The 15,538-nt window shown below is 38.7% G+C and overlaps 1 protein-coding gene across 1 annotated transcript in view; it reads left to right on the top strand.

Annotated features, from left to right (window-relative positions):
* The window catches only part of GPC6 (glypican 6), a 719,587-nt gene that overhangs the window by 8,590 nt on the left and 695,459 nt on the right, over nt 1-15,538 (top strand). The window lies entirely within an intron of this gene.

Below are 15,538 nucleotides of genomic sequence, written 5' to 3'. Positions count from 1 at the left end.
GCAGAACAAGATTATCTACAATGAAGTCCTTGAATTCAGTCAGCTCACCAGCATTGAAATTGTCATGACAACATAGCTCCACGGGGCAGGTAACACAGTTCAAGTATTCTGCTGTATTGTGTTGTCACTCATGTGAGGAGAACAGACAATGGCAGGATACCAAGCAGCTGATGTCTGGTAAGCTGAAAGTTGGGAAAAATACAACCAGAAAGGCAGAAAAAAACATTATTGGCATACTGAACCATAGTCTCAAACAAGGTAAACTAACAGTGAACTGGGAGATATCACTGCAGTGAGCAGTCTGGCTTACAGACCAATGATCTTTGAGCTAAAGCTTCACAGAGATCTATGAGACAAACATATTAGGTAAAGAATCTTTAGTGCAAATAATGAGGTAGGGTATGTCAATGAGTGCTGACATAAAGAATGCAAAACATTTCCTAGTTAGATTTTTCCTTTGACAAGGCTACTTAAAATAAGCAGGCAAGATAATCACCAGATCTGATGGACTACCCATCCCATTCTAATTATTGAGCCCCTTACAGCACACCTCAGAGCAGCTTAAAATATATTTTGCTCCCAGACTAGTTGTAATATTATCATTTTATTATCACCAATTCCCGTGAATAGTGGTTTCAATGAACAGCTGTTTCATAGAGAAGCCAATTTCTTTTAAGTATTGCTCTATCAGCAGCCAAAACCAATCCTACTAGAAGGATTCTCTGTCATGAATGTTAACGAGCAGAAAAGAGTCTTTTCGGAAACATTGTCTGTCTCAATCCTTAGAGTGACTATAGGCAGAGTACAGAAAATCTTATTTCAATTAAATATGTTAATGATTAGAGAGAGTTGACATTCGTTCAGTACTCTGTGTAGCCTTAGGGATTGTGTAAACATGTTCACAGAGAAAATTGTACACATATAATCAGTTCTGAACAAGATGTCAGTAGATTTAGTTTTCGTCTTGAGCCTGCGACCTCTGTTAATTTCACCCCCACAAACTTTTCTCACCACTTCTTCTCTCTCTCAGACCCAAATTCTGAGTCTATAATCAATCAGTTAATGGTATATACTGAGTATTTAGAACACAGAGCTAAGAGATTGGGAGAACAGACTGCCTCAGATGATAAATTACATGTAGGGGAAAAGCAATAGAATTTAAAGGTATCTACATAAGTGCTGTGGGAATGGGAGTTGGGTGATTTTATAAGTGATTCAAGGCTGAGGACTCAAGTCCACAGATGATCCAGAAGGTAGGGAAATAAGGTGGAGAGAATCTCCTGGTCTGCCCTTGTCCTCTACCATTTGAAACAAACTAAGCTCTCACACACAAACTCATTTACAAGTGAGGAGATGCAGCAAGCTTTGAATGACTCACGGGCTTTTACTCTTCCCCGACAGAATCAGGACCTCTACGTTCTACTGACTTGGACACCTATCTTCATCCATCTTTTGGTGTCTTCCAACACCATGAGGGAAGTAAAGGGTAGGATGCCCACTGTGGCCTCTAAAAAAGCAGGGGATTGGTGAAACACACTGGATCTTATCATTCATTCAATCATATTTATTGAGCACTTACTGTCTGCAGAGCACTTGCTATCCTTCATCCCATCAATGCCTACCCCACCATAATTCCAACTTGAAAAAAATAAACTAATGAGAAGTAGAGTGGTCTAGTGTATAACAGTATAGAAGGACCTGGGTTCTAGTCCTGCTTCCGCTACTTGTCTGCTGTTTCACTTTGGGCAAGTCGGTTAACTTCTCTGTGCCTCAATTACATCCATCTGTAAAAATGGGGATTAACACTGCGAGTCCCATGTGCAACAGGGACTGTGTCCAACCAGATTACCTGGTATCTATCCCAGCTCTTAGGACAGTGTTGGGCACATAGTAGTAATAATAATAATGGTATTTGTTAAGAACTTAGTATGTGCCAAGAACTCTTCTAAGCTCTGGGGTAAGTACTAGGTAATCAGATTGTCCCACATGGGGCTCACAGACTCAATCCCCATTTTACAGATGAGGTAACAGAGGCACAGAGTGACTTTCCCAAGATCACACAGTAGACAAGTGGTGGAACCAGGTTAGAACCCATGACCTCTGACTCCCATGCCTGTGCTCTTGCCACTAGTCCATGCTGCTTCACAAATACTAGGAAGTAGGGAAAGGTAAATATGGGATGAGGCTCAGAGGAGAACGGCAGATTCGTCCATCTGAGTTTCTGGGTGCTGACTTGAAAAGGCCTGGAGCATCATAGCCTTACCCCCTGCATCTTCTCCATATCGCCTCTCCTTTCTGCACCATTCAGAGAGAGAGTGATTTGACAATAGGTAACATCTTTAGTTTTAGATTCAGGAGACAGAATGGGTGTCAAACTGGTCTGTGAGATTTGAAGAGAAGCAGACCAGTTCTCTCTTCAACATAGAAGGGAAAAATAGGGGAGTTTTTGTTCTTCAGACATGACTGATCTCAAATCTCCAAGTTTGGGAAGAGAACTTCACTTACCAGAAGAGATATGGGCAGATGATATTCTCCTGGGTCCCACTTTCACCTAGTGGTGGCCTGCTTTAGGCAATACCTGTGGCCTTGCACAGTGGGCTCAGATATCCAGTACTTTGAGGAAAATTTAGTTGATCCTAGTGTTTTTATTTTAGTTCTCAGTAGTAAGTTTTGCCATAGAACATTCAGTGAGAACAGTAGGACACTTTATGGAATCATTTCTCAAAAACATGAAAGTGTTTTTCTCATTTCAGATGTGAAAGCTTGGAGCAGGACACACTTTTTTATGGTATTTGTTAAGCACTTACTATATGCCAGGCATTATACTAAATGCTGAGGCTCAGTCCTAATCCCCATTTTACAAAAGAGGTAACTGAGGCATAGAGAAGTTGTGTGATTTGCCCAAGGTCACATAGCAGACAAGCGGCAGAACCCACATTAGAACCGAGGCCCTCCTGACTAGGCAATTGCTTTGTTCACTAGTCCATGCTGCTTCTCACGTTCTTCCCACTATATCTACTTTTTAAGACCTATTTCACATGTGTGCTCAAATATTAAATACCAATAGTGCAGGTTGAAGATGGCACTGGTAAAATGTCAATTTTAACATTCTTTGTACTTACTAAGAGATCTTGGCTCCTGACTTGAACCATTGTCTTCCAAAAACATAAACCTTAGGTGGACTAACTGTTAGAGTGGTGTAAGAATGGTCACATTACTATGTCTTGTCTATTTTCTTGGAGACCTCAGAATACCTAAATATGAGAACTTGGCTCCAGAGAAATGAGAAGAAACTCAATTTTGTGGCTATATATCTATTTAGTACCCATTTTGCTATGTGCTCACTCTTCTGAAAATTTTTACAGAGTCTCTATCATGTATCTGGGAGCATTGAAATAATAGAATTAAAAATCTACAAGAGCTTTTCAGTCCTTGAAAGACCACCAAACTCAGTCATGTACCTCTGGACAATTAATAAATCACCCAGGAGAACTGTGTATGTCTATTCTTTTCTTAAAGATTTTAGGGTATAGATCCCCTACAGAACTTCCTTGGGAGCTTCTTTAGGTCAGTTTTTCTCATGCTCTTTGGCTAGTTTTACCTCTGCCTCCCTTTCCAACCACGGGCATCCCTTAAAGCTTTCTTCTGGATTCCTTTCTTTCCTCAATTTACACTTGCTTTTGGAAGCTCAACTGCTCCCATTAATTTAAATACTTCCTCTGGGTTGATGAATCCCACATCTACCCAACTAGCCCTGACATTTTTCTTTCTCTGAAAATTTGCACTTTTTCCAGCCTACAGGACATCTCTTCGCAGATGTTCCATGGACATCTTTAATTTAATATTTCTGAAAATGAACTTATAATCAATGTTTTCACATCCTCTCCCTACCTAAAATTCCTATCACAGCTGACCACACCATCATCCTCCCCATCTCTCAAATTTGTAATTTGGGGTTATCCTAGATGGCTCCCTCTTTCAAACTTCAAACTCAGTTTTTTACCAAATGATGAAAAAAAGTGACAACTGTATTTAAGTACTTGCAGTATGCCATGCACTGAAATAAATGCTGGAGTAGTTAAAAGATAATCAGGTCAGATACAGTCCTGTCCCACAGTCAAAAGTAGGGGCAAACCAGTGCATAATACCCATTATAAGGATAAGGAAACTGGCACAAGAGAAGTAAAATGACTTGCTCAAGGTCACTCAGCAGGTAAGTGGCAGAACCACATGAGAAGCATATGGCTTTGTGGCTAGAAAATGGGTCTGGGAGTCAGAAGGACCTAGGTTCTAATCCCAGCTCCACCATTTGTTGTGTGACCTTTGTGACTTAATTACTACTTCATCTGCAAAAAAGGAATTAGGGCTGTTAGCCCCATGTGGGACATGAACTCTGAGCAACCTGATTAGCTTGTATCTAGCCTAGTGCTTAATTTATCTAGTGCCTGGCACATAGTGCTTAACAACAACAACAAAAAAAATTTAAATCAGGATTAGAATTTGGGTCCTCTGACTTCTAGGCTCATAATCCTTCTACTAGGCTATGTTGCTTCTCAAATCCTGTCAACTTGTCCTTCACATTTCAGAAACTGTCCTTTCCTCTCTATCCTTGCTGGTCCAGTTTGTCATATCCCAGTTAGAATAATTCATCAGCTTCCTCAGTGTTCTCTCTGCTTCCAGTATCACTCATCACCAGTCTATATTTTTACTCTGATGCCCAGATCATTTTTTTTTTCTGTCATTGTCTACTAGCTTCTCAAAAACCTCCAATTCCTTTCTGCATTAAGCAAAATCTCCTGACCACTGACCTCAAGGCCAAAGATGTGTTCTTTCCAACTTGTTCACTCTCTTCTCCTACTACACCCCAGATCTTGCTCTTCATTCCTCTCAGACTAACCATTCACTGAATTTCACATTTGTCTGGTCTACTGTTGATGTCTTGTTATGCCCTCCTTTCTTCCCAGAACTCCCTTTCCCTTTACATCTGATGGACTATTGCTGTTTTAAGTACATCTAAATCACATCTTCAAGGGTCCTTCCTGAATTATTTTTAATCTTCCTACTTAATATACTTCAATTCAATTCTATTATAGCTTCCTCTAATCAGTAATTTATTTTGGTTCCTGTCTTCTCTGATATATGGTTAACTCCTTTTAGAGAAGGTATCTTTTCTACTAATTCATTGTACACTCCAAAACAGCTACTAAGGGCTGAATAAATACTATTGATTCTTTAATCTCCTTGACAGATAGATAAATTCTTCCTTATGACAATTCAAGCACTCTCCTATTTTAAGTTAAGCCTATTCCACTTGTTTACCTCTCAGGAGACATGGTGAATAACTGGAGAGCATCTTGCTCTTATACTTGAAGTTAGTTATTAAATCACCCTTTAACCTTTTCTCCAGGCTAAGCAACCCCAATTCCTTGAACCTGTCCTTATCGGACCTATCATCCATCCCTTCAGTCATTTTTATCACTTTTCTCTAAACCGTGTTAGGAGTGAAGTATGGATTGCTATCATGAGGTCTTCATTGTGTAACTAAACAGATAGCCTTCTATTCAGTGAAAGGTCAAAGATGGCATTTCTAGCAATCTCTACTATCTGTGCTTCCAGTTTAAGCAATCTCCCTAACATTGACTCATAGGAGTGTTGTTCTATGCAACATACTAGGCTCAAAATAGAACACATTGTCATTAGAAGTTGGAGAGCAGTAGTCAGATCAAAAAATGGTGATACTATTGTATGATTTCAAAAATAAAACAACCCCAAATTAAAACAAACACATTTTTGTTCTTATTTCTGAGGGTCTCTTTAAATAGCTCATTATGCTCCCTGTTGGACAAATATTAATTTTGAAATTAACCTCTTTAGTAATAATAATAATAATGATATTTTAAGTGCTTATTTGCCAGGCACTGATCTAAGTGCTGAGGTAGATAGAAACTAATCAATTTGACACAGTCCATGTCCTACATGGAGTTATGGTCTTAGTCACCATTTTACAGATGAGGTAACTGAGGCAATAAAGAAATTAAATGTCTTGACCAAGGTCACATAGCAGACAAGTGGTGGAGCCAGAACTAGATGGCAGCACCCTCTGACTCCCAGGCCCGTGCTCTGACCACATTATCTTCTTATTATTGTGTCCTCCTGTAGTACTTTTACTTGTGCCTAAACAAGTTGTAAATAAAAAAATCAAAAATTTAAAATGAGAAATGGTGAATAAGGCCCAAAGTAGTTGAATATTGAAATATAACAAGAAACTTCCATGCTGGTCTCATTCTGAATAATCAATTTCCTGTGTGACTGTGTTCCTTTTTCAAACAATATTACTTACACAGGGCTTTCCTCCTTTGTTTCAGGCTACACGTAACTGTGTCAGTTATTTCTAAAGTAGGATCTCTGATGTAAAGGTCATCATAGTTCATACTGTGGGAACCTATGAACTCAGAATCTCTGGAAATGGAAACTAGGGAGACTGCAACAGGGTGAAGCCAAGGATTATGTCTGAAGTGGGAAAGATTGGCCAGACTGCCCTTCCAAGGAACATTTATTTGTTCAGATTTTTTCTTCGTTCATTCATATTTATTGAGTGCATACTGTGTGCAGAGCTCTGTACTAAGCACATGGGAGAGTACGATATAACAATATAGCAGACACATTTCCTGCCTACAGTGAACTTACAGGCTAGATGGGGGACAGACATTAGTATGAAGCAGTGTGGCTCAGTGGAAAGAGCACGGACTTGGGAGTCAGAGGTCATGAGTTCGAATCCCGGCTCTGCCACTTGTCAGCTGTGTGACTGTGGGCAAGTCACTTAACTTCTCTGTGCCTCAGTTACTTCATCTGTAAAATGGGGATTAACTGTGAGCCTCACGTGGGACAACCTGATTACCCTGTATCTGCCCCAGCGCTTAGAACAGTGCTCGGCATATAGTAAGCGCTTAACAAATACCAACATTATTATTATTATTATTATAAATAAATGCATTACAGATATGTATATAAGTGCTGTGGTATTGCTTGGGGTGTGAATAAAGGGAGCAAGTCAGGGCTGTTCTTCTGACCCTTGTTTACTAAGTGCCTCTACTGTCCCTGCACTATTATCTGTTGCTCTTTCCTAAATTTATATTCCTCTACGCCCCCACTTCCACAACAATTGTGAACCCTTTGTGAAAGGGAGACTGTCTAAATTTGCTAATATTGTACTCCTTCCAGATCTTGGCACCGTGCTCAGCAAAAAGTAGTTGCTCCATCAACACTGTTACTTCCAATATTCCTACTATCACTGTTATTATGACTGCATGAGATTTATTTAAGCAGTGATGGAATGGGGGCTTAGAAAAGGACTCTTGGATTCTTGTAACTTCTTCACCTCAGGGCCATTTCACTGCCAAACAGTGAGACGAATTGTACTTTCCAGTTGCTTAGTAAAGTGCTCTGCACACAATAAGCGTTCAATAATATGGTCAAATGAATGAATAATTGCCATCCTGTGTACACAATTAACTGTGTACTGTTAGATACTGTGATTGACTATATTTCAGGTATGGTAAAAATAAATCTTCAGTCCACTTTGTGTAGTTAGGTAAAAATATGAGATTTTAAATGTTAGTTGCTACTTGAAAAAAGGCTTGTGAAAAGTGATTTTCCTATTTTCTGGGGAATCCTCTTTTGAGATATTGTCATGGAATCTAAAACTTCCTATCTTTTTTACGGTTTAACTAATGTAGTGATAATACAGCTCTGGAGATGATTGTGATGTCATAGGGGATTGAGATTTATTGGGAAGAAAAATTAGAGGTTACAAATTACAAATAGAGTCTCCTGTGGAATGAAGATTCAATTTACATGGTGTGTTGTAAGTTCTTGTAGTTAAAACTAGAAGGGGAAAATATGTATTCTACAGAAGATTGTTTCTCAGAAAACAAAAATATACGACAAGGCCCCAGTTTCTTTTTTTACCTTTTTACCTTTTCTAAAATATTTCTCTTCCCCTGTTTCATGGACTATTGCCTGTCTTTAGACCGAGAGCATGGGATAGGTTCATTTTCTGATCTGTCTTGTTTCTATTCCAGTACTTAGTACAGCTCTGAAAGTATAGTAAGCATTTAACAAATACCATAATTATATTTTAGTGCAGGTTTTGTAGTGCTGCAAGCCAGAGGTTGGATATCAATTCCAATTCCACCCTTGAGGTGTTAGAAGGCCCAACATGTCAAGTTCTAGTTCCATTCCCATTTTCAGATTGGAATTCTTCTAGACCGTACTGGCGAGGAGGCAGGGTGAACTATGAGTGCCTAAAAAAGCCTAATAAGGCCAAGAGGTGAGTTACCTCCTATCACCAAGAGCTCCTCTCACCAGCCATCTGAAATGAACTCCAGATTATCTCTGAGCAGCAGTCTCTAAGAGAAGTGGCAGTTGGAAAGACTGAACAGTATGGAATGTTTCCAAGAAGGAAAACCATCTTTATGAATAAGAATCCTGCTATTTGGTGAAGTTCTGAACTCCATTTACCTTCCAATAAGGAGCTGGGATGAAGCCACTTCATTTTTCCCTCCTCCTTCTCTTTGTCCAGGGTGTGGTGAAGGTATGGGTTTATGGAAGGAAATTACAGTTTGTGCAGATACATTGGCTGTGGTAAGGGAGGTGGGGCAGGGGCTTATGGAAATGAATAGCAGTCAAGACCACCAAGCACAATGCTAAGACAATTCCCCTTAGCAGGTTTCTATATATTTTTAAAGGTCCTTATTTTTATATGAGCATAGTTTCAATGCAATTTTTCTTCTGAAATAATAAGTGTCCCTACAAGCTGTCAAGCTCAAGGAGTGCTGAAAGAAAGCATATTGACACACAAATACTTCCATTTCAGCCCAGGAGAGGCATATGCTGGAAAGCAGACCTATCCCTTCCTGTCTATACCATATTCAAGAGATCCAGGCTCCCCAAATTCTGTGTCAGATCTGGACCCAAATCCAGGACTCTCTATTGGATTGGTAATTAAGTTTGCCATCAAGCAATCCTCTTAACAGGTGAAGTATGCTCAAAGAAGGTCGCCTGGGAGCACCCGGGAAATAATCATGTGCATTTTAGCAAAGGCGTAGGTATCGTATACCCACTGGAACCATTTCTCTACTCCATAAAGAACACACAAATGATGTAATATGCTATAAATCACATACTTAATGTATTTTTTCTATATACTATTTTACAAAAATAATCCAGATTAATCATCACACAGAGTTTCCATAGGAAGAAATACATACCTAAAAATTATGAAATCAAGTAAACAACTTCATCATCATGATCACTAGTTAATATTGATTTACAGTTTTTAACCTGATACTATACTGAATCCTTCATGGTTTTTCTTTAATTTACTTCTCACTTAGGTAAGGGATTTTGGTGTCTCTAAATCAACTTCCGTGTAAACCTAATTTCAATTTTTATATCGATCTAGTTTTAGCGTGTTACTGATTAGACATCTGTGTGGTCATTTTCAATGAAAATCATCCTATGTAGTGCATTATGGGAAAGTATAATCTGTATTTTTTTACAGTATTTTAGGTCTAAACATCCTTTTATTTGTCTATCTATGTTAACAAGGCATTGATTGGCTTAGTTAACTGTAGTGCAGGGGCAGTGAGCACTGGCATAAGCATAACAGTAGGTGGCCATGTGGGAAACTGGTCTGAGCCTTTGCTATAGGCACTCTTTGTGGAATTTGTCATCACTGCAGAACTATATCATCATTCCATTGACCGCTTTTATTAAATTGATGTTGCTCTATCTTTAGAACAGCACCTGCCCTATGTTAGTATTTAATAAATGCCTTTGGATGATGATGAAATAGAGCAAGTCAATAATTTCCAGTAAAGCTCGTCATAAAAATCTCACATTCTATGAAATAGGTTTGCTTCTAACTGAATATGAGTAGCATACTAAGTTTCCCCTTGAGAAAAACATAATTGGATATTAGGAAATTTATTTTATAGTGCATGGAGCAGACTACATAGGAAAAGAATCTAAATGCAATCAATCAATTGATTTAAACCCTTATTCTCTGCCACTAGTATGAGAGCTCGGGAGAGTACAATAGGGTTATTAGACATAATCCCTGCAGTGGTCGTTAGGGAAAATCGGGGAACAGGACAAATTTGAGGAACCATCATAGTGAAAGGGGGATTTCAAAGGAGTGTGGAGAGTGGCCCTGGGGCAACTGGAGATGGAAAAGAGTGTATCCAATAAGCTGTAGACAACTGTGGTAGGAAAGGCTGCCAGAGAAAGGAGGAGGAGTCAGGGAACTATGGAACAGGCATAATGAAATGCACTGAGAGCACCAGGACAGGAAGCCAGAGAGAGCAGAGTTTATAATAATAATGTTGGTTTTTATTAAGCACTTACTATGTGCAGAGCACTGTTCTAAGCGCTGGGGTATACAAGGAGTTAGGTTGTCCCACATGAGGCTCACAGGCTTAATCCCCATTTTACAGATGAGGTAACTGAGACCCAGAGAAGTTAAGTGACTCGCCCACAGTCACACAGCTGACAAGTGGCAGATCCGGAATTCGAACCCATGACCTCTGACTCTCAATCCTGTGCTCTTTCCACTGATCCACGCTGCTTCCCATGACAACTGTGCAAATCCAATAAAGTTGGTGCATTTAGATAAGCTTCTGGATAACCTTCTTTTTAGTCTATCAATTGACAGAAATTTCTTTATGGTTTGCCCATAAGCTGTTTCTTTTGGTTTCATAGGCAGGATCTGATTGGCAAGAACATCTACCAATATGATCAATTTCTAGATCTGATTTATTAAGCTTGGGGTAGGACACACAGACAATATACTATTGGTGGACACAAATACTGTTCTGACTGCTGAAATGCAATTTTAATATCTGACTCAGAAAGTTGGGTGTTGGGAGGACACGGAAGCTTATAGGAGTTTGGGAAGAAGGCAAGTTAGAGAGAGGGCTAAAGGGAAGCCTCTTCTTGAGTCTTTCTGCCTGCCTCTCCCTTTCTACTAACTGTCTATGGTCATACCTAAGTGCTTAGTACAGTGCTCTGAACAAAGTAAATGCTCAATAAATACTATTGATTGAATATCTGTTCCCAGATTCTTTGCCACTTCTTGAAACTTCCCAGGGCTAAATTTTTCCCAGTGGGGAGCCTTATTAGGCAACTATATCTGCCTGTTTGTACGAGTTTCTCAAAATTAACTAATTTCTTTGCTGCAATAATGCAGTAGATATAAGCAGGAGTTGGATTCCTGTTACGATGGACAGCTGTGGGAAAACATGCTGCCCTTTCTAAACTGCAGTGTGTATTTGAGCTATAGTAGAGTTTATGTTCCTTTTTCTGATCCTCTGAGATTTAATGTAAAAAGGTCTCCATAAGTATATGACACTATGCATGGTTTATTACTATTTATTTCAATATAGTCATTTTTTCTTAACACTAAATCATTTCTGGAGACATTCAATTTTAAAGAGCCCATACAATCTTCAACAGTATAAGTATATTTGGATCAGTTCAGATACTACATAGTCAGTGCATTCACCTGGAATAATTAATCAGTCAATCACATTTATTGAGCACTTACTGTGTGCCAAGCACTGTACTAGTGCTTAGGAGAGTACAATATAATAGCGCTGGTAGATACCTTACCTGCCTACAGTGAGAAGCATCACTAAATATGCAATATTATTTTGATATCTTTAGGTTCTCTGACAGTGATTTAAATTGGTCCTAGTCAATTTATTCTGGGTCCTTGAAAGGCCAAGTTTTTTTAAATTCCTCAGATAGACACTGGCCATGCAAACTGAAAATCCTGAAAGACTAAATAGATTGCTTGCCACAGACTTTCGATGTGAAAATGTTTTTGTGCTCCCCAGTAAAGCCTGTTCTCCTTTGAGGTTACTGAGATTTTCTTGACTACAATCATTCATTAGTTCATCAACATAAAACGCACTCCAGGACTTCTGGCCCTCCCATGTTTTATTACCACTGGGGGCATTATGAGCAGGCACTATGTAGCTGGTTGAAAAAAATAAATTGCCCTAATTATTGATTTCCTTCATTGCTTCAGATTTTGTCAGTAACAGTGTTCTGGTCATGTCGGCACTTACTATTGAGAATAATACTGAAAGCCAAGCTGTTAATTACTGCCTTAATATTTGATGAGTTGAATTCTAGCAGTCTAGTGAGCTGTGTTCTCTGGCTATTTGTCTCTTAAGTTGGGGAGCAATCAGTTAATACTATTTACTGAGTAACTTCTCTGTGCAGAACACAGAACTAAGTGTTTGGGAGACAGTGAAGTTAGTAGGAATGATCTCTGCCCTCAAGAAATTTTCATACTTGTGGGTGGTTAAAATAACATTGTTATGAAATGTAATCTTATACACTGTTACCCTTTCTGCAGCTCAGAGGTCTCTCTAAATAATAATGACAATTGTAGTATTTATGAAGTGCTTACTGTGTGCTATGCACTGAGGTGGATACAAGCCAATCAGTTAGAATAAAGTCCTTGTCCACTTTGGGGCTCATAATCTCAATTCCCAATTTACAGATAAGGTGACTGAGGCACAGGGAAATGAAGTGATTTGCCCAAGGTTACATAGCAGACAAGTGGTAAAGCCAGTATTAGAACCCATGACCTTCTAAATCCCAGCCCCTTAATCTATCCATTAGGCCATTCTTCTTCTCATTTAGAAGAAATACATTTCAGTAACCTTTAGGAGAGTGCAGGAGATCCAAGGCTGATTTCTGGTGGCAATACTCTTGAATCTTAAGACATAAAATAGATGGAAGGTAGGGATGTTCCATAAGGCCTATGTTTTAAAATGGATTGACTTTTTCCAAGTACAGTATGTTAACCAAATCATCATTATTATTTAAGATAGATGTAAGGTAAGGGAAATATCTTTAGGAAATTAGGGTGAATTCTTCTGAATAAACATTTTAGATGAGTTATTCTCACATATATATAGCATTTTGATAGTACATGTATAGATGGGTATACTGAATGTAAGGTCATTGTAAAGTTGATATAAATCCACACATGGATTCTAGGAGGTTCCTGTTTTCTCACTAAGCACCTATAATTCTGTGGTCATTGTCAGATTAAATATTTAATTGATCCTGAATTACACTGCAGGCTTTTATTGTTCTTGTGTCAAACTGGCCTTTGGTAAAGATGAAAGCCTTGTAGCTCATTTTAACATCTTTTAAAAGGCCTTAATAGGATCCCTAATTGCAATTGCTCTCAATCTCAGATTTCCTAATAGACTGTTTATGGACAATTGTGGCAAGGTTTGTAACAGCTAAAAGGTTTTCTCTTCAGCCTTTGTTTGTACAAGATGCCTGGACTAATGGAGTATCATATTTGTGGTGCACACAGCTAGGTCATGCTATGTGCTTATTATATAACAGTGAAGGATGTCAATCTTGCTTCCTCCACGTTTTTGTTTTTTCTAATGGGAGAAAATTGCATGTTTCCCCAATTTAAATTCTCATTAAATTCCAGCTGGCAACTTTAACATCCTGCATTCCATTAAGGGGTAGAGGTCACAGTCTCCTGCATTAGCACCTTTGAATAAAGTATATGTCACTTACCCCCTGGAAGGTTGATATCTTTGAGTAACCAAGAAAGACTCGTAAGAGAGAATTGAGATGAGAAGGAGACCAAGGGAACGTTCAGTGCATTTACTGTTGTGTCTGAGGTCCAGATGCTGCTACTTCTGTCACTCTGTGGATCGGAATCCCACTGCAGTTGCTGGTCCTTTGTCGATTGAATTTTGAAATTTTGGATTTAATAGTATGAGATCTCCCGATCACTGAAGTCTTGAAGAAACTGCATTTTCTGAGCTGATTTATTTTGATCCTCTTATCACTAGTCAGTGTGTATAACCTGACTTTTCCATTGAAATGCATGTTCCTCTTTATAGACTGTAAGCTCATTGCTTGGTGCCGTGTTCTCCACACAGTAAGTGCTTAATAGAGATCATTGATTGATATAACTTTTTTTGCATATACTTTGGGCAAAAATGTCTTTTTTCCCAACAGAGCATCATTAAAAGTAAAGAAATTTCCAAGCCTGAGGTTGAGAGCTAGCTGAAGAGCTATCCAATTTGGGAAGCACAGGCACAAAAATGGAAATCCAGGAGTATAGAGACATTCCCCTTTGGGAAGGAGAGGTTAAGGCCAGAAGACACTCCTACAGAAAGGAAAATAAAATACAGCCAATGCTGGGAGAGGTAGCAGGGTAATCCAGTACAAGTTGCTTCATCTTTTAAAGCCTGTTAGAAAATGATGCTTGACTGAATTCCATACCTGGATCCTGATTTCCACTTCAGGAACTCAGAACAGACACCAGAGTTTCTACTCAGCTCCGTGTAAAATGTCAATCATATTTATTGAGTACTTAATGGGTGCAGAGCACTGTACTAAGCACTTGGGAGAATACAATACAGCAATAAACAGACACATTCCCTGCCTCCAACTAACTTACAGTCTAGAGGGGACTGTTGCTAGATGTGTTCCCTGACCACCCTTATAAAATCAGAGAGCATTTTTGAGAGTTATTTCCTTAAAATATTTGTGTATGTGTTTCTTGTAAATTCAGTTTTTAGATATATGAGATTCTCAATTACACATATTGAACATACTGACTACACCAGTATTACCTAGTTACTATAAAGCAATTAAACAAAGCAATTCAATTGCCTTATTATTTTCACGTAGTTGAAAAGTAATTATGTTCATATCTAATTCAAAGGTAAAACATCTAATCCAGAGATACTTGATCAAATTTGGCTAACACATACCCACATTGGTCCTCCCCCTTCTCTCCACCCTTCCAGAATGTTTTGAATAATCTGGGGGCAAACAAATTGGTGAAAACAGTTAAATGTATTGATCTCCCTAGCCTTAAGGATAGAGTGGAACGCTGAAGGGAAGAAGGGCTAAAGAGTTTGCTGTCTTTCATTGAGAGCTGCAGGTAATAAAATAATTGTAATAATAATAACAGCGATATTTGTCTAATGTCAAAGCATTGTACAAAGTATTGAGGTAGATTTTTAAAAATCAGGTTTTACATGGTCCCTGCCCTACATTAGACTCACAGTCCAATTAAGCAAGAGAACAATTATTAAATCCTCACTTTACAAATAAGGAAACTGATGCATGCCCATTTTCACACAGCCGACAGGTGGCAAAGCAAAGATTAGAACCCAGGTCCTCTGATTTTTAGGCCTGTGTTCTTTGTACTACTCCATACTGCTGAGGTTTTGATACCTATCTTGAGAAACTCCAGGACTTTGGTAATTCATTTGTCTCTCTCCAACATCTGGGGTGAAATGGGAAATTACTGTCAGTTAATTATATTATAAGCTTCGTTAGTGAATAATTTCAGTTTAATTTTAGATTTTCAGGAATCTCTCAAACCTCTTGGTCTTCAGTCCATGTCACCTATGGATTGACACTGAATCCTTGATAAAGAGTGTTAGTCCGAAAATCCTTTAAGAGTTATAGATAA

This window comes from Ornithorhynchus anatinus, chromosome 10 (assembly GCF_004115215.2).
Source record: "Ornithorhynchus anatinus isolate Pmale09 chromosome 10, mOrnAna1.pri.v4, whole genome shotgun sequence".
Lineage (NCBI taxonomy): Eukaryota > Metazoa > Chordata > Mammalia > Monotremata > Ornithorhynchidae > Ornithorhynchus > Ornithorhynchus anatinus.
Note: the sequence above shows the minus strand (reverse complement) of the source record. Positions and strands in the feature narration are given on the sequence as shown.